Here is a 19,803-nt window from a genome sequence, read left to right as displayed (position 1 = left end):
GCTGAGTGAGCAGCAGCAGGGAGAGCAGGAATGAGGATCTGCTCAATGGGTTCCTTCTGTGGCCTCCATTAAGTAAGTCCTGGGAGGGGGTTGGGCACGAGGGAGGTGGAAGCGGGAGGAAAATGGGGGAAGGGGTAGAAAACAATGGGCAGAGCAGCAAAAGCATGATCCGGTGCAAAACAGAAAAAAACCCAAATAGCAACCATAAACAAACCAAAGAAATGCTAAATGCTCAGTACAGACATATTGAGTTTGAGCAGGCAGTGCAGCAAGTCAGTCAGGAGGCAAGAGGACTGAATGGATGAGTGAGCAGCAGCAGGTGGCGCATGAATGAAGACTGGTGGTACCTAAATGCAACAGAGATGGCAGTATATGGGTGTATGCTAACATCAGAATTCCCAAAGCTGCCATAGAATGTGAATGAAACCCAGAACCATGTATAACTGATGTGATCACACCTCTAAATTGAGCCAAGTTACTCTCCAAATTTGACCTCAATAAAGATATCACTAACTCAAGATGCACAAAGTCTTGGGTTCCACAAAGACTCTAATTAAATCACAACTTTCAATACCCATCTGGGACTATTCTGTTTTAAACTTTAAAGGCTGTCTTTTGGCGTATAATCAGCTTTAGAGATCTTTCAAGATGCCATCAGTAGAGTAATAAGCTCCATTGTCATGTCTCATCAATGCCTTAACCCCTTCCAGGCTGATGACGAGCTCAGCTCGTCATGAGCGTAACCTGCCGTGCGCTCATGACGAGCTGAGCTCGTCATGAACCGCGGGGTTTTTAAAATCGCCGCGCACAGCGGGAAAAGCCACCGCAGCGATGCGGTTAAACTACAATGATGAAAGAACACAACAAAGCCCTACATAAGTTATGCAAAGCTTTATTAAAGGCAAATCTTAACTTGAATGCTGACAAATTTGAATTTCAAAGAGAACATCTCAAATAATCCTGATATACATTTTCAGACAAAGGAATGCACCATGACCCAGACAAGGTTTAGACTCTGAATGACACTCCGTCCCCTATTAACATCAGTTAAGTCAGTTACTGTCTGGGAATAGGCCATTACTGTGTGAGATATGCCAAGTTTAGTCTTTCCTGTTTTCATTTTCAAATTTTGGTAAATTCTAGTGTGGTTTTTGCAGTGTTTTCAACTGAATTCAATACTTTAAAAAAACAGTGGTTACATATTTCTGTACCGTTAAAAACAAAAGAAACAGTGTTTTTCCAGTGTTTATGGAATGTTTTACTTTTAATATTGCTTGCTTTCTGCACTGATTGTGCATGGTATATAGACAGTGTACATACAGTGTATATGATGTCCAAATACATTTTTACAAACCAAACTTATTATAGTACACCATACAATACTTCTTCAGTTAATCGTTGTGCATGCATGTTTGCTCTTTTCTTCCCATGTAAACTTTTATCTATGAAAAGACCCTCTCAACATTGGCACTTGAGAAGGGCAACGCCAAAACAGCCAGTACACAATTTGCTAACTCTGGCCACTGACATAGCTTTCCATGCCAATACTGGTGTACCTGAAGATTGCAATTCTCTGGGACCGTTCTGCAACAAATGCGTTGAACTGGGTGCATGTGCCCTCAGAGGTATTGAAGCGGTCAAAAATTATGCAGCGCTTTTGATAGTCTGGAGAAAATTCCCCTTTATGGTAGGGATCTAGAACTTGTGCAGAGTACCACAATGAGGCTTTATTGACTTCAAATGCTATGGTTGGTGAAGGGACATTTCTATGCATCATTGCAAGCCATTCTCATAGATTGTAAATTAAAATTTCCTAAATTGCTCCTGAACATTTCTTTGCTTACCAAGTGTCAAGCATTCTAATATAGAACATGCTACAGTGCCAAAGTCACAAAAAGTGTCGACCAGCCTATTCTCAAGGAGATGTTTCACATTTACATCAATTATGCTGAACACATGGTAGACAAGGGTGTTTTCAGACTCTAGTTTTTTTATTATGTCCACTGCAGCATTAATGTTTTCCTGTAAAAATCGAAAATCGTTTTTTAATTGAAACAAGTCAACCAGTGACTTCTGCTCACTTACCCCCACACTGCCCTGCTTCCTAATTCCATTGCAGCCGATTTTGGGGCTGGGGAGACTCTCTCCCGGGCAGGCAGAAGTGCGGCGGCCTTCTTGGGTGGGGAAAGCATCTCCACTCATTCGAGTGGCCAGTACATAAGGGGATGGACTCTCCTCCGCGCAGCGGACGTGATCAGCGGACGCACCGGATCTGCGCCGGAGTCGCGCCAGAGTCCTGCCCGTCTGCGCCCGTCCGCGCCTGTATGCCGCCTTTCGCCAGGAACTATGACGAAACAAGTAAAGAGGTAATATCGTACTCAAGACAATCTATACTATCCCGAAGAGACTCGGCCAGAAAATGTGCCAAAGTAAAACTCTCATGTAGACAAGGTCCCTTCTCATGCCCATGTGGTTTCTCACTCCCGTGTCCTTCAAGACCACCATCCTTGAATAAAGTCTCGCCCCAACAAATCAGAATAGGCCAGTTAAATGTAAGATCCATGCAAAAACATTGCTTGGAAATTTACAAGCTACTTTCTAACTATTCTTTAGACATTTTGTTTTTGACAGAAACATGGCTGCAAGACGACATGAACTCTGTTATCAATCTAGCCACCCCCTTAGGATATACTACACATACGCTGAATAGACACACCAGGGGAGGGGGTATAGCAATCATGGCTAAATCAGACTTTACTTGCCACATATTGAAACTAGAAATTAAGGAGAGTGAATGTGCACGATTCACAATTAAGATAAACTCTCAACTTAGTCTGATAGGTCTTCTGATATATAGACCCCCGGGAGCAAGCACGAATTTCACTACTTCGCTCCTGGAGTATTTATGCTCTTTGATCACCGACACTGCCAACTTCACCATTATAGGTGATTTAAACATTCATTTTGATCTTACCTCTGATACCAAGATCAATACCTTGCTAGCGGATTTGGATGCTTTTCAACTCCGACAGTTAGTGAGCGGCTCAACACATAGCGGTGGGCATCTCTTAGACCCCATTTTTTCCAATCTAAATAATGCGACTGCTGAACCCCCCATCCCGATGGTTTGGACCGACCACTGTTTGGTGATTATGATCATCCCTTTTGCTAGTGACACTAACTCAAAACCCACTCATCAAGTCCTGAAAAGACCCTGGAGAAAGCTTCACCTTGAAGACTTCCATGCACTCCTTACTATGAATTCCCCCCAATTACGCGAAGACCTTGATCAAAACTATGAGCAGTTTTGTGAGTGGATCAAAAAGGCCTTAGATTCTCTGATACCAGCTAAATGGATCAAAGCGCGTACACATGAATCTAGTCCCTGGTTCAATGAAGTACTTTCCCTGCAAAAGAAGGAATGCAAAAAAGCGGAACGAAGATGGAGGAGAGACTATGATCCCTCACTTAAAACCCTCTACATTCAAATGCAAAAAAGCGATCATCGGAACATTTGCAGGACTAGAACGGATTATTACACCACGGAAATCAAGAACAGTGATAATGCCTCCCGAACTATCTTCAGGATATTGAAAGAGCTCAGTGCTAAGAAAGCGACATACAACCCTAATATATCTTCTGCATTTTGTGACACTATGGCGTCTTTTTTTATTGGCAAAATTAAGAAAATCTATAGCACCTTCCCAACAAACACTGTCCTCGCTCCTCAAGCTGACTTGAATGGGCCCAACCTATCCAAAATGCCAGCACTTAATCAAGTCGACTTCCTCAAACTATGCAATAAAATCAAATCAGGCTCACCTGCAGATCCCCTGAAACCGGAACTATTCAGAAACTCCGACTGGACGGTCTTAGGCCCTCTTAGAGACATAATAAATCTTTCCTTCACGACAGCCAACATACCCATTAAATGGAAGGAAGCCTGGGTGACTCCCATCATCAAAAACCCACACTAGATCCTGCCCTACCCGAAAGCTTCAGACCCATTTCTCTCCTCCCCTGGCCGGCAAAAATCGCAGAAGCCCACATCAACTCCATTCTGACCAACTATTTGATATCCAATGCCATTCTGGATAGATCTCAACACGGCTTCCGCGCGGGCCACAGCACTGAAACAGCTCTTCTTAGTGTGACAGTACACCTCCGTACCATATTAGACTCTGGGGGGACGGCAGCACTGATTCTTTTAGATCTCAGTGCTGCCTTCGATACGGTGTCACATGAGATCTTGCTATCAAGGCTGGAGGGGATAGGAATAACAGGGCTTGCCCTCAAATGGTTCAAAGCTTTCCTTTCGGGCAGATCCTTTAGAGTCTCTACCCCTCCTTTTTTGTCTAAAGAACACCCCATTGAACAGGGTGTGCCCCAAGGGTCAGCTCTGAGCCCTACCCAATGTATATACTAGTGACATATGCCGATGATACCCAGCTGGTGGTGTCACTGGACAATGAAAACGGCCTTAGTGCACAACACTTTAAGCAGACACTTATTGACATCACCAGCTGGATGACAACAAACTGTCTCCAGCTGAACGCTGGAAAAACAGAGGTGTTACTGGTGGGAAAAGAAACAACGACCTGGGGAAACAATTGGTGTCCAGAAACTCTCGACCAACCTCCCGAATGTAGAGACCACGTAAGAAACTTGGGAGTCTGGATGGACACCGAGCTGTCTTTCACTCTCCATACCAAAAGGGTAGCAGCTACCTGTTTTGGTATCTTACGCAACCTTAGACCCATCCTTAAGTTCTTTGACCACCAAACCCGCCAAATTGTGGTGCAGTCAGCAATCCTGTCAAGACTAGTCTACGCCAGCTCTCTCTTGTTAGGGGCAAACGTAGCAGAGAAAGCGAGGCTCCAGCGAGTTCAGAACGCTGCAGCGAGAACGCTAACCGGTATCCCACGCTACAAGTCAGTGTCTACTGTCCTTTTGAAACTTCATTGGCTTCCTGTTGAAAAAAGGATCCATTACAAAACCCTTTGTTTGGCGTTCAAAATCCTTAAAACTGCCTCTCCCCCATGCTAAGTTCCCTCCTCACATCGTACGTTCCCCGACGTAAGCTGCGTTAAGAAGGACAGAACCTGGCAGTAGTACCCCGCTTCAAACTGGCAAGAATGGGCGGTAGATCATTTAGACACCTCGCCGCAAGACTTTGGAATGGACTCCCTATCCATATTCGAAAAATTGAAGAACTTCTACCTTTCAGGAAAGCGATAAAAACCCACCTTTTCTGCTATTGTTCAACGACCTCAATGTGACAGAACTATCACTCTTTACTGACACACTTCTTACAGCAAGCGCCGGGACGCCCCTTGGCTGGGGCAGCTGTGCGCGGTACAAGTTCATTTAACATTAACATTAACATTAAAAATCTAAGAATGCAGTAGAGTGTACTTTTTTTTATCACTATCAGTATGCGACCGAAGATCCTCGCATTTCTTGTCTTTCACATCATCACTCAGCAAAAATCTGTAAATTGTTGCCACATGGATAATATAGAATTTGCGGCCTCTAGGACTGAGAAACACCAGCTAAATGACACAGTTTGGATGACTCTTTCTTTGAGGCATAACAAAACAGTGCACCAGAATAGACTAAAAAGTCAATAGCATTCTTCATTAACTCTGAAGACTGTAAAGATGCTTTCAGCATACCATCTAGAAAGTAGCAAGGATCTCTTTCAGAGTAGCACTTCAGCTCAAGTATCGATTTTGACAGGTCATCACACAAATTTTTCATATACATAGCTGAATCACTGTAAATACAAACAATATCACTCCAATCTTTGTTGAACTTGGTAAGAACGTTTTACAGCAGCTTTCCAAGTGACACCGCCTTCCATATTTTCCAAAAGTCTAGTGTCATGTTTTCACCACTATCCCAGATCCTTGGTGATAGCACTCTTTTCACATATACCTGTCACTACACCTTGCATTGAATGTTTAAAGACTGGGGTATTTGGCAAATCACCTACTATCAATACTGATTCGCTAGAAGAGAGGGCTGAGTATCAAGTGGTTTTACCCATTCTCTGTGGGTAAATGTGATGGTATATTTTGGGAAAGATTCTTATGAAACCAGATATTTTACCTATCAGTGTAAGAATCAAACGTAGCCAAAATATCAAATATGATTTTGATATTTCCTGATTCTCTACAGTTTATTAAATAATTAAAAAAGATCTAAAACATGCTTCTAAACACTGCATCTTGAGGCCAATGACCACAAAACTGAAAAAAGCAAAAGGAAAAAGAAACAATATTTTAGTGACATCCCTAAACAACAAAACTCAAGCAGAATAATGTTAGCCCAGTCTTCTTTTGCTGCTTCCTCATATAACAAAGTTGCATTGTATTGGCCCCTCCAGGAAGAAATACAAAATACTCTTTCACACTCCTTTTTCTTTGTTTGAATGGCATTTAGTTTGTGGTTGTGCAGGTGTTTTTTCAGTGTTTATATGTTTACACTGTTGAGGGCTATGCCCCTTTCAGTGGGGTTTTATCAGTTAGGTTTAAAGCTAAAACAGGATAGCCTAGCCAAGAGTTAACCATGGAAGAATGTACTTTCAAGCGGACTCAGGAATGTGAAAATGCATTTCAGTAGACCGAAGAAGGTCAGCAATATTATCAACATGTCATTTTTGGATACCAGCACAGTAGTACTAGAAGCTATCCTAGCACAATATCACAAAGTTAACAACTACTGACAAGTTTATATCTTATGCCAGCTGAATTCTACATGACACTGATAGTGCATATTCACAACCGAAAATAGAGACCTTGTGGGTAGTTTAAGTGTGTGAACATTATCACATCTTTATCTATGGGAAACATTTCACTGTAGGAACTTCAGACAATATTTGGAAACCCAAGAGCCACAATGCCACTTAGTATTGAAGAATAGGCAATTTGTCTGCAAGAATACACATACAGTATCACACTCAAACAAGTAAAGGACAACAACCTCCCTGACTACATGTACCAACACCCCAGGGACATCTTAAGGATTTTTGGGTCCCCTGTTCGGAACAGTTTTGAATTTATGATCCAATATCAGCTCTTTCATGCCATTTTTGGCCAGGTCATTGGCAGTGCGCAGACACGTTCATCCAAATTCTATAGGTGTTACATCTAATATTACAGTTTAGTGATGTTTGTTTTCAATATTGCAATACAGCAGCAGCTTGCTAATATTACTGTAAATAATCTCTGTGATGCCCTCACATTTCTCATATGTGAGGTCCTGTTCTGATCTAATAGAAACGTTTTAATAGATTTTGCATGAAACAAACAACACAACAATATCTGTTATAGACTCTCCCACATTACTCACATTAAAAATAAATTAAGGGGGAACAGTATTTGAATCAATTTGTTTAAGAATTATTCAATGTTATTAGGGCAAGACTCTCTGCAGAACAGAGCTGGCCCTATCAGAGAAAGGGCCCCTGTGCAAGAGCCCACTTTGCCCATGCCTTAAAACATTTCTGCAACACCCACTAATGAAAGAAGGCACTGGTGCCATCAGCGGAAGACTATATTTATTTAACCATAAACAAAAAATAGAGGGAGAAGGAGGTTAAACCAAACCAGGTCGGCCTCCAGTCAGTATATGCAATACAGGAACCCTATGTGAAGGGTCCGGAGACCTGGTAGGTATTGTGTGGTTAATGCTTACTAAGTCAGTGTGTACCAAATCATGTAAGAAAGAAAAATTTCTTTCTAGAGTCCCCTCACTCACCGGGGTTGCCCCACGGTGACATGCTTCATCATTGGGGCCATCCCAGTTCTCTACGAAAAGGGGCGTGCTGCGACAAGGCGACTACGCTGGAGCACTGGTTTTGTGAGAAGACTATGTGTGGTGCAAGTGTGGTGATGGTGGAGTGGGTGTGAAATTAAAAATACCGTGCTAGTGGGCCTCAACAATTTATTTTGCTCCTAGTGTGGTATAAAAAATTTAAAAAGGGTAACACTATGTTCTAACTTTTACTGAGCTAGATCAGTGTTATGGTCAACATGTTTCAAGCTCCCCCAAGCTTTTCTTCAGGACCATACAGGGTCCAGCCCTGTATTGCCACTCCTGTATTCAAATGAAAAAGTGTTTATAATAATAAATACTAGTTATTTATATTAAACGCTGTTGATAACAAAACATGCGTGTAGTTGTACATACGGTTTGTATTTTACTTGGAATGCTGTAAAAGAGAATAACAGTTGTTTAATGGTAGACACCCCCTTCCGAAAAAGGGGGGAACAACTCACATGCATCTCACTTCATCTAGGGCGTGGGTGTGCCCTGGGCACCATACTGGTGCGTGCTGGTTTTCAAACCGGTGCGGAAAAATAAAGCACTGTGAATCAAGTGGTTTAGTGGTTTCACACACAAGACATACAGACTTAATGTGACTATTGACAAGACACACAACACATACACACGAAGTAATAACATGGCAGATGGTTATATTTACATAAAAGAGTGTTTGATTACACCCCATGGTCTTAGGCAAGGGCAGGAACGCCTCGTGGAAACATTGCTGAAAAAGGAGTTTCAAGGTTAGAGTTAGACGGGCTCCCTTACTATGTTTCCTTTTAGAATTGCCGGTATCCTTGCAACCTAGCGTCGTTATACACTTACTTCCTATCGGCAAACCCGCTCGGTACTACCTGGTGCTTCCTCACCCGACCGCATACTGAAGCAGAACGGGCCTCGCGGTATATTTAGAAGGCGCGAGCTTCCGGGTTGTCGAGATGTCTCTGTTCACTAGAGCGCTTGTTTTGAGCGGCCATCTTGGTAGTATGTCATCGCGCTCAGCGCGAGTGATGAAGAGTTTCAAGTGTTGCTTCGGAATTATACCGAGATAAAAGATGCAATATAGTTTAAAGTGATGCTGGTTATGGGGGCATTTTTATAAAACAATTTAGAACACAGGTATTCGAACTTGGAAGAATGATGTTTTGCAAGATAAGGTTAATCCTATTTTAGGAAAACGGATTTTGGACATTGGGTAGATAGGTTATTTTGTCTGGGGACTAGTGCCTGTCTTCTTTGGGAAGGCAGTGGAGAGTATTGTGTTATTATGGAAAGACTTATTCATGGTTGGAGGGACAGTATATCAGTAGTATTGATTCGGTTTTAGTTTACACTTTCACAGTTCATTTCATAGTTACAGCTGGCCTAAGGGCGAAAGGCCCCCCATGGGATTTCATCATTGAGTCCCTGGGTGTCCGTATGCAGACGAAACACCCATCTTTGCTCTTTCTCATGGAGGATTCGTTCCAGGTTGTCTTTGTTTTTGACTGCCTCTATGACCACCCAGGTCAGATCGTTAGGTGTATGGTTCTGTTCAATGAAGTGGGTGGTCATTCTTGTTGTGGCTCGTTTGCACCTAATGTTACTTCTGTGCTCTACTATGCGGGTACTGACCTTTCTAGTGGTCATTCCCACATAATGTAAGTTGCATGTGCAAGTTATCAAATACACAACTCCACTGGTATTGCAATTGGAAAATCCCTTGAGCTCCCATTTCGTAGTGTTGTTGAAGGTTATAGTTTTGGTTGGGGAAGTCAAATGACAGACACTACAGTTGTTACATGGGAAATGACCATCAGGTAATGGTTGGGATCTTACTGTCTGGGTTATTGATGTGGGACGGGTATGTACCAAATAATCTTTCAAGTTTTTACCCCGCCTATGGCTGAACATTGGGGTTGGTATGTTTAGGCCGCCGCTGTTGAGTATTGGCCAATGTTTTTTGATTATTTTGGACACGCTATCGGAAACTTGATTGAATGTAGTGATACAGATGGGTTTATTGTTCTCAGGTTGTGTTCTCTCCTTAGGTTCTAATAGGGCTTCCCTATTATTGTTTGCCGCCCGTTTCTTAGCCTCTTTGATCAGTTTATTTGGGTATTTTCTATTTCTCAGCTTGTTGCTCAAGTCCTCCGCTTGGGTTAGGTAGTCAGATTTTGTGCTACAATTCCTGCGTAAACGGAGGAATTGCCCAAATGGGAGGTTTTGTTTGAGATGGCGAGGATGGAAACTATCAAAGGTCAAGAGGCAGTTTCGTGATGTCTCTTTGAAATGGGTTGTTGTCATCAGTCTGCCTGACTCAGCATGAATGTTTAGATCCAAGAAAACTAGATCAGTCTTGCTTATTGAGCAGGTGAATTTCAGGAAGGGATCCTGTGTGTTGAGCCAAGTTAGAAAAGTCTGTGCTTCTTCTTCTGTGCCTTGCCATATCAACAGAATATCGTCGATATAGCGTTTCCAATGTAGGATTTGGTGTCTGTGGGGATTTCTCTCATTTAGTATTTAGTTTTTCTCCAGTTGATGGACGTACAGTCCGGCTATGCTCGGCGCAAATGTACTGCCCATACTGGTCCCATGTTGTTGTTTGTATAGGGTTGATTCAAAACGGAAGAAGTTTTCACACAGTGCTAATTGACAGCATTCCAGTACTACATGGCGAGGGGTGTGGAATTCCCACTCGCTCTCGTATAGTACTTCCTCCAGAATCTGTAAGGTCTCTCTGTGTGGTAAGCTGGTATATAGACTTTCGACATCCAGACTTATCAGAAGACTGGATGTCGCGTCAAAGGTTAGATCTTGTAAGAGGCACAGTACGTCCTTAGTGTCCCTCAGATAGGTGTCCGTTTTTTGCACTAAGGGTCTGAGAAAGGCATCTGCGAATTGTGAAAGAGGCTCTAAGATTGAACCTATCCCCGAGACTATAGGCCTCCCTGGTGGATTGTCTAGTCTCTTGTGTATTTTGGGGATGGTATAAAAGTATGGTACTGTTGGCTTTTCATTTGTTATTGTGCTGTGAACTAAAAGAGTTCCTGAGAAAAGTCAAATTGCAGGTATTCTTCCAAGACAAAGATCCCACAGAACGAACAAAGAGTGACACAGGACTACATAAGAAATCAAACTTTGTCCCTCCAGCACACAGCCTACCTGTGGAAGTATTAACTTTTGAAAAAGCGGTCATGAGAGAGGCACAGGAGTTAGACCCACGCACAATCAGAGTATTTCATAATACTAGCAAAGCTGAACAATCAGCATTGCAGGAACTGTCAAAAAACAACCTCATTACCATCAAGCCAGCCGACAAAGGCGGTGCTATTGTACTACAGAATACCACGGATTACAGAAATGAATGCCTCCGCCTACTAGGGGACACACGAAATTATGCCATACTGGATGAAGATCCTACAGAACGATTGAGAATCTCAATTGCGTACCTAACAGAGGAATGTCAAGCCAACGATTGGCTAAGTAAAAAAGAAATTGAGTTCCTAACAAATAAAAAGCCAACAGTACCATACTTTTATACCATCCCCAAAATACACAAGAGACTAGACAATCCACCAGGGAGGCCTATAGTCTCGGGGATAGGTTCAATCTTAGAGCCTCTTTCACAATTCGCAGATGCCTTTCTCAGACCCTTAGTGCAAAAAACGGACACCTATCTGAGGGACACTAAGCACGTACTGTGCCTCTTACAAGATCTAACCTTTGACGCGACATCCAGTCTTCTGATAAGTCTGGATGTCGAAAGTCTATATACCAGCTTACCACACAGAGAGACCTTACAGATTCTGGAGGAAGTACTATACGAGAGCGAGTGGGAATTCCACACCCCTCGCCATGTAGTACTGGAATGCTGTCAATTAGCACTGTGTGAAAACTTCTTCCGTTTTGAATCAACCCTATACAAACAACAACATGGGACCAGTATGGGCAGTACATTTGCGCCGAGCATAGCCAGACTGTACGTCCATCAACTGGAGAAAAACAAAATACTAAATGAGAGAAATCCCCACAGACACCAAATCCTACATTGGAAACGCTATATCGACGATATTCTGTTGATATGGCAAGGCACAGAAGAAGAAGCACGGACTTTTCTAACTTGGCTCAACACACAGGATCCCTTCCTGAAATTCACATGCTCAATAAGCAAGACTGATCTAGTTTTCTTGGATCTAAACATTCATGCTGAGTCAGGCAGACTGATGACAACAACCCATTTCAAAGAGACAGCACGAAACTGCCTCTTGACCTTTGATAGTTTCCATCCTCGCCATCTCAAACAAAACCTTCCATTTGGGCAATTCCTCCGTTTACGCAGGAATTGTAGCACAAAATCTGACTACCTAACCCAAGCGGAGGACTTGAGCAACAAGCTGAGAAATAGAAAATACCCAAATAAACTGATCAAAGAGGCTAAGAAACGGGCGGCAAACAATAATAGGGAAGCCCTATTAGAACCTAAGGAGAGAACACAACCTGAGAACAATAAACCCATCTGTATCACTACATTCAATCAAGTTTCCGATAGCGTGTCCAAAATAATCAAAAAACATTGGCCAATACTCAACAGCGGCGGCCTAAACATACCAACCCCAATGTTCAGCCATAGGCGGGGTAAAAACTTGAAAGATTATTTGGTACATACCCGTCCCACATCAATAACCCAGACAGTAAGATCCCAACCATTACCTGATGGTCATTTCCCATGTAACAACTGTAGTGTCTGTCATTTGACTTCCCCAACCAAAACTATAACCTTCAACAACACTACGAAATGGGAGCTCAAGGGATTTTCCAATTGCAATACCAGTGGAGTTGTGTATTTGATAACTTGCACATGCAACTTACATTATGTGGGAATGACCACTAGAAAGGTCAGTACCCGCATAGTAGAGCACAGAAGTAACATTAAGTGCAAACGAGCCACAACAAGAATGACCACCCACTTCATTGAACAGAACCATACACCTAACGATCTGACCTGGGTGGTCATAGAGGCAGTCAAAAACAAAGACAACCTGGAACGAATCCTCCATGAGAAAGAGCAAAGATGGGTGTTTCGTCTGCATACGGACACCCAGGGACTCAATGATGAAATCCCATGGGGGGCCTTTCGCCCTTAGGCCAGCTGTAACTATGAAATGAACTGTGAAAGTGTAAACTAAAACCGAATCAATACTACTGATATACTGTCCCTCCAACCATGAATAAGTCTTTCCATAATAACACAATACTCTCCACTGCCTTCCCAAAGAAGACAGGCACTAGTCCCCAGACAAAATAACCTATCTACCCAATGTCCAAAATCCGTTTTCCTAAAATAGGGTTAACCTTATCTTGCAAAACATCATTCTTCCAAGTTCGAATACCTGTGTTCTAAATTGTTTTATAAAAATGCCCCCATAACCAGCATCACTTTAAACTATATTGCATCTTTTATCTCGGTATAATTCCGAAGCAACACTTGAAACTCTTCATCACTCGCGCTGAGCGCGATGACATACTACCAAGATGGCCGCTCAAAACAAGCGCTCTAGTGAACAGAGACATCTCGACAACCCGGAAGCTCGCGCCTTCTAAATATACCGCGAGGCCCGTTCTGCTTCAGTATGCGGTCGGGTGAGGAAGCACCAGGTAGTACCGAGCGGGTTTGCCGATAGGAAGTAAGTGTATAACGACGCTAGGTTGCAAGGATACCGGCAATTCTAAAAGGAAACATAGTAAGGGAGCCCGTCTAACTCTAACCTTGAAACTCCTTTTTCAGCAATGTTTCCACGAGGCGTTCCTGCCCTTGCCTAAGACCATGGGGTGTAATCAAACACTCTTTTATGTAAATATAACCATCTGCCATGTTATTACTTCGTGTGTATGTGTTGTGTGTCTTGTCAATAGTCACATTAAGTCTGTATGTCTTGTGTGTGAAACCACTAAACCACTTGATTCACAGTGCTTTATTTTTCCGCACCGGTTTGAAAACCAGCACGCACCAGTATGGTGCCCAGGGCACACCCACGCCCTAGATGAAGTGAGATGCATGTGAGTTGTTCCCCCCTTTTTCGGAAGGGGGTGTCTACCATTAAACAACTGTTATTCTCTTTTACAGCATTCCAAGTAAAATACAAACCGTATGTACAACTACACGCATGTTTTGTTATCAACAGCGTTTAATATAAATAACTAGTATTTATTATTATAAACACTTTTTCATTTGAATACAGGAGTGGCAATACAGGGCTGGACCCTGTATGGTCCTGAAGAAAAGCTTGGGGGAGCTTGAAACATGTTGACCATAACACTGATCTAGCTCAGTAAAAGTTAGAACATAGTGTTACCCTTTTTAAATTTTTTATACCACACTAGGAGCAAAATAAATTGTTGAGGCCCACTAGCACGGTATTTTTAATTTCACACCCACTCCACCATCACCACACTTGCACCACACATAGTCATCTCACAAAACCAGTGCTCCAGCGTAGTCGCCTTGTCGCAGCACGCCCCTTTTCGTAGAGAACTGGGATGGCCCCAATGATGAAGCATGTCACCGTGGGGCAACCCCGGTGAGTGAGGGGACTCTAGAAAGAAATTTTTCTTTCTTACATGATTTGGTACACACTGACTTAGTAAGCAGTAACCACACAATACCTACCAGGTCTCCGGACCCTTCACATAGGGTTCCTGTATTGCATATATTTATTTAACCTTCATTTCTAAACAAAACTACTGAACTGGTTTATACCAAATCACATAAAGCACGCTTTCTAGACCAAAGTCTAGCTTTCTGTCTAATGTGGTGGCATTCCGTTCAGCCGTTTTGGGTGTTACTGTGTCTAAATTTCCTATTGAAAAATTAATGGTTAACCATGTTTTTTGACCCCACCTTTTTCTCGGCTCCTGTTTAAGGGACCACCCTTGAAACTTACCAGGAAGGAGGAAGGAGCTCGGGTGGATTACTTTTTTTGAAAAGGGGGTGGGGGGTGAGTTTCTTGAGTATTTGTCAAACAGAGCCAAAGTTATGAGAAGACCAAGAAATGCGGCCACTTTGTAATATGCATATCTAGTAAGCATTCCTATATATATTAATGAATAAATAATAATACATTAAAGATGAGATAGATAGATAATTTCAACATCTTGATATTTGAGTTCAGTTTCAACAAACAGCATTTGCTATCAATTCCCTCCAATCCAAAGCCCACTAAAGTCTTTTGCAGCCATATTTATTACATTTAGCAAAAAGAGGGACACAACTAATGTGGTATACTTCCTCAAACGAGCAAAGTAGTAATTGATATTAACAGTAAATGTCCAAATTATCTATTGTTTGTTTGATGTTCAATTCTTGATCTGTACACATTTCTAGTAAGCATTTCTGCTTTCACAAATAATACATTTGATTTAAATTCGTAAAGCGCAACAAATGCCAACGGCCTCTTGGTGCTGGTGTCTGCAGTACCGGAATCACAAAAAGCATAATTGAATACAAGTTTTTGAGCCAAGAGAGGCAAAAAGCCAGACTTTTAAATGCTTTCTAAAGATCAAAACATTTGATTGTGACCTCAGGCGCAATGGTGTAAATTTCATCTCTTTTTTCACAAAATTCAAAAGCTAATAAACATTCTAGATATTCTGTTCCAACACTTGAATAATATCCACATAGATTCTAAGAAAACCACCTTAAAGACTGTCTGGTCCCAGATTTTGCACAACAAACATAACGCAATGTTTTAATCTATTCATACCACACATAATTCCTCATAAACCAGGCCAGACTGGCCTTTGCGGGCACCGGGCATTTCCCCGGTGGGTTGCAATAGTGGGGGCCGGTTTTGGGCCTCTGGGCGACCGTTTTTGTTACCGGGGGCTTGCAATATCGGCTCCCTGTAACAAAATCATCCAAAACCGTCCCTAACAAAAAACTCGGCTGCAGTCCCCCCCTGGGGGGAGGGGAGGGGGCACGGCCGAGCAGTATGCCAGGGCCGGTTTTGGTACCCAGTCCAGTCCTGCTCGTAAGCGTGCCCCAATGCAAACAAACCATAATAGCTAAAATTAGCTTCTTTTATACTCTGTGTTAGTTTATAGCACCTGATGTCATCAGAACATTTCAAGCCCGAGCATCATTCAATTGCAATGTTAATCTAAAACAAACCTATATCTTCTAGTTTATACGTAACTATAACAGAGATCCCTTACTAAAATAAGGTTAATGTGTGGACTAGCAGGGTTACTGGCATAATGGATAGTAGCAAAGCAGGACCAGTTATCCAGTCCACATTGAAGTTCTCAGTCAATATAGACTGGCCGGGACACCATCTGCCTCAATGGACCATCTCCAGGTGCAGTCCCACAGTTGTCCTCGTCTTCTGGGCTGCTTGTCTCTCCTAGTGAATGGGTTTCTCCTCCTTGGGCAGACAGCTCCTCCAAGGCATGTAGCTCCTTTTTTGCTTCAAAGGAAATAGGCAGGCTCCTGCATCTCCGGTAGACCCAAAGCTCTCCAGTGTGACACACAGAGATAACTCCCTTGAGACTGGCTATCCGCCCTGGATTTTAATGCAGCTTTTTGATTACTCCGCACAGTTCAGATCCCACTTTTGTACATGATTTCTAGACATGGAATATGTATTGACTGCCTTCAGTCCAGGAAGCTCTTTAGGGTGGTTCCTTTTCACATTTCATATTCTGGTGGAGGCACAGACAGTCTTTGTGTAAGGTGATGGCTCCCCCAATAGGTAGTGATGAGGCTTGCTCCAATTAGGTGTACTCATAACATGAGAAAAATAAGTGTGAAGTTCACCATTAGCCTGTCTGAACGGACCACACAAGAGAAAGACAAAAAGTCTAGGCTCTACCCAGAAACATCTCTCCTGCTAGTAACTAAATTTGCTGACTCACCTCCCATCTGCCACCTTCAGCCAAATGGCAGTGCTCAGGAAGGACTAATCAGCAATCCCGTGTTAAAGAAGGTTACCACAGAATGTCTTCATACCGTCACACTTCAGTGTCTAGGACTATACACTCCAGCTCAGGAATGCAGAAAATGCAATTCTACTATAATCCATCTTCTGCCATATCAAACCAGAGTTAATACAAATTAACCCCACTGTCTTCAGCATTCACGAACCCGCAAAAACATTGAGACCTGCTACAATTCACCATACATATAAATGTACATGACATTTACACAGGGATGCCAGCACAGGGTCTAGGCACGACATGCAAGTGGAACTTTACACAAGTAAATGTGTGGGTATTACACTCTCATCTTTGATCAGGTAAAAACGAGATGCTGCCACCACAGGTCATAGTATATAACACAGAAAATAGACTCATGTATGCTTTGGCACCCCTCCTGACCTCAGAACCACGCCCCATGTCTCATGGTCAATTTCAGGCCTATGTCTCATCTCACACACAGGCCCTCATGGGTGAAGGAGCCAAGGGAAAATCAGAATACCAGCTTCATGTAGCGTTGACAGGGTTACATTAATTTACCATGCAAGCAACATTCCTGTGCTACCAGCCAGTCACCCTGCTTTTTGTATAAAATGTGTCCAAAATGGGATTGCAAGTGGTGAGATGTTGGTGCACCCAGTATTAACAGGTGAAATCCTCCCACCCACAGGGAAACCATCCCACAGGTCCAATCTGAAGGATGTCTGCTGTAAAACGTCTGGAATTACAGGGTCATATGCAGAAATTGAGTAGGGGTATCCTCCAATCCCCAGGTCTCTATTGGCGATGTTCTTGTTGTAAAAGGATGGCTTTTTGCAGGCTCACCCAAACTTTTTGGCCCCTCTTTTTGATGTCTTTAGGTGCTGGAGTAATACTGCAAACTGTGGCGCTGACGTTCAGCACCCAGTGTACGTACTTTGACCCTATCAAAGTATGCCAGTGGATACAAATGTATTAATCCCTGATTGGCATGGCTAACTTACATGTAAGTACTCAGTAAAAGGTACTCAGAGTACCTAGAGCCTATATGTTAAGGTGTCTTTAGTGGACTGCAGCACTATTTGTGTCACCACTAGAACGTTGAGTAAAGATTTGGTGCTAGGCCTGTTCTCCAGCATACATGGCGAGTAAAAATATATCCCAATTGGAAATCTTAACTGAAAAATTGTAATTTACCAGTAAGCCCCTAGTATATGGCACTCAGGATACCAAGGGCCTGTAGGGTAAATGTCACTACATGTAGCTAATACACTTAAGTGTGCACCACCGCAGTAGAAAATTAAAACATGGCAATTAAAGCACTGTCAAATTAGGCATGTCAAATTAACCGTTTTGACTGGCCCAAACGTCCCTATTTATTACCTATAAGTCACCCCTAAAGTGAATCCAAAATGCCCAGAGGGTAGGGTGCATGGTCCTAAGTAGCAGGCCATGTATAAACTGTGGTTTACATACCTTGCTTCAAAGTCGATTTTCTCTATTGTAAGGCTGGTAGCCACACTGGCTAACATTCGGTGACTTTTATAAATTCTGCTAAAATGGAACTTCCTAATGGAACTTGCCAGAAGGGTGTTTCAAGGTGTCAAATTAGCAGTTACTATAAATCTACTTATTTTCAAAGTTGGTGTTAACTATTTTAGAAAAGTAGCTATAAAAGGTTTACTTTTCTAAGTTTCTTAAATGGCCACTGGTAGCCTTTTTGGATTGGCCCAGCAGCTTACAGCTGCCAGGCCTGCTCTATGATTAGATACTTGGGGCCCGATGTAGGTAATCTCGATTTACCTACTCTTAAACACCGAATCATACCGATTCGGTATTTAAGAGTAGGTAAATGGGATGTAGGTAATTTCTATTTTTAAATTACCGAATCGGTAAAATTTGGTAATTACCGAATCTGTATTTACCGATTCGGTAATTGCCATTGAATCCTATGGGCCGTGAGGCCCATAGGAATAAATGCCAATTACCGAATCGGTAAATACCGATTCGGTAAAATTACCGAATTTGCAAGGGGGACAGGGTGTCACTTTGACACCCTGTTGCACCCCTCAATTGTGCATGGGTGCACATGTTGCTGACATACATGCCCTTAGGGCATGTATGTCTGCAACATGGCACAAATTTTAAACTTCTAGTTGGTGGTAAATAACAAATACTTAAACCCTTGTAGCACTGATTACAGTGCTACCTACATGTTAAATTACAGATTCGGTAATTTTACCGATTCGGTATTTTACAGAATCGGTAAAATTACCGATTCTGTAATTTGACATACCCCTACATCTCAATATACAAATACCGGTCGGAAACGGCCGAAAATCGGTATTTTCGGCCGTTTCCGACCGGTATTTGCCTACCTACATCGGGCCCCAGGTGTTCTGAGGAACTGAGAACAAACCAGCCATCTGCTGGGAGAAGTTTTCCTTTCCTGTAGCGGGGTGGCTAGGGAGGGACTAGTGGGCTAATTACAATTCAAAAGCAAGTTGCCCTGCAGAAAAAGATGTCACTGAGCCCATAACTGACCCTTTTTATTAGTTGGCAAACCAGCCTGGCTACACCTTAACTGGATTAGGAGTTATTCTGAAGGATGGCAACTGAGGATTCCTATACAGTTTTAGGTGATTTAAATTTTCACCTAGATAATCACGACAATAATGAAACTTTTTCATTACTGTCAGACATGGAAACACTAGGACTTTCTCAGATAGTATCTTCTCCCACTCATGAGGCTGGCCATACTCTGGACGGCATCTTTTCCAATTATAATGGGATTTTTGTACAAGACATCCTCCCGCTCCCTTGGTCTGATCACTATGTTATCCTTTGCTCTATCCCCATTAATGATGCCCCATTAGACAGACCAGCTGGCCCTTGTCGTACACCTTTTAAAGCATGGTAGGACCTCGACAATGTAGACTTCAGAGCATTACTTAACAGCACATTCCCGGTGATTTCATCAGACCCTAATATAGCCATGAGTCAATACTCAGATTGGTTGGGTGAGGCTGTAAATGCTCTGGT

Source organism: Lissotriton helveticus, chromosome 5_1 (assembly GCF_964261635.1).
Source record: "Lissotriton helveticus chromosome 5_1, aLisHel1.1, whole genome shotgun sequence".
In the NCBI taxonomy this organism is placed as follows: domain Eukaryota; kingdom Metazoa; phylum Chordata; class Amphibia; order Caudata; family Salamandridae; genus Lissotriton; species Lissotriton helveticus.
Note: the sequence above shows the minus strand (reverse complement) of the source record.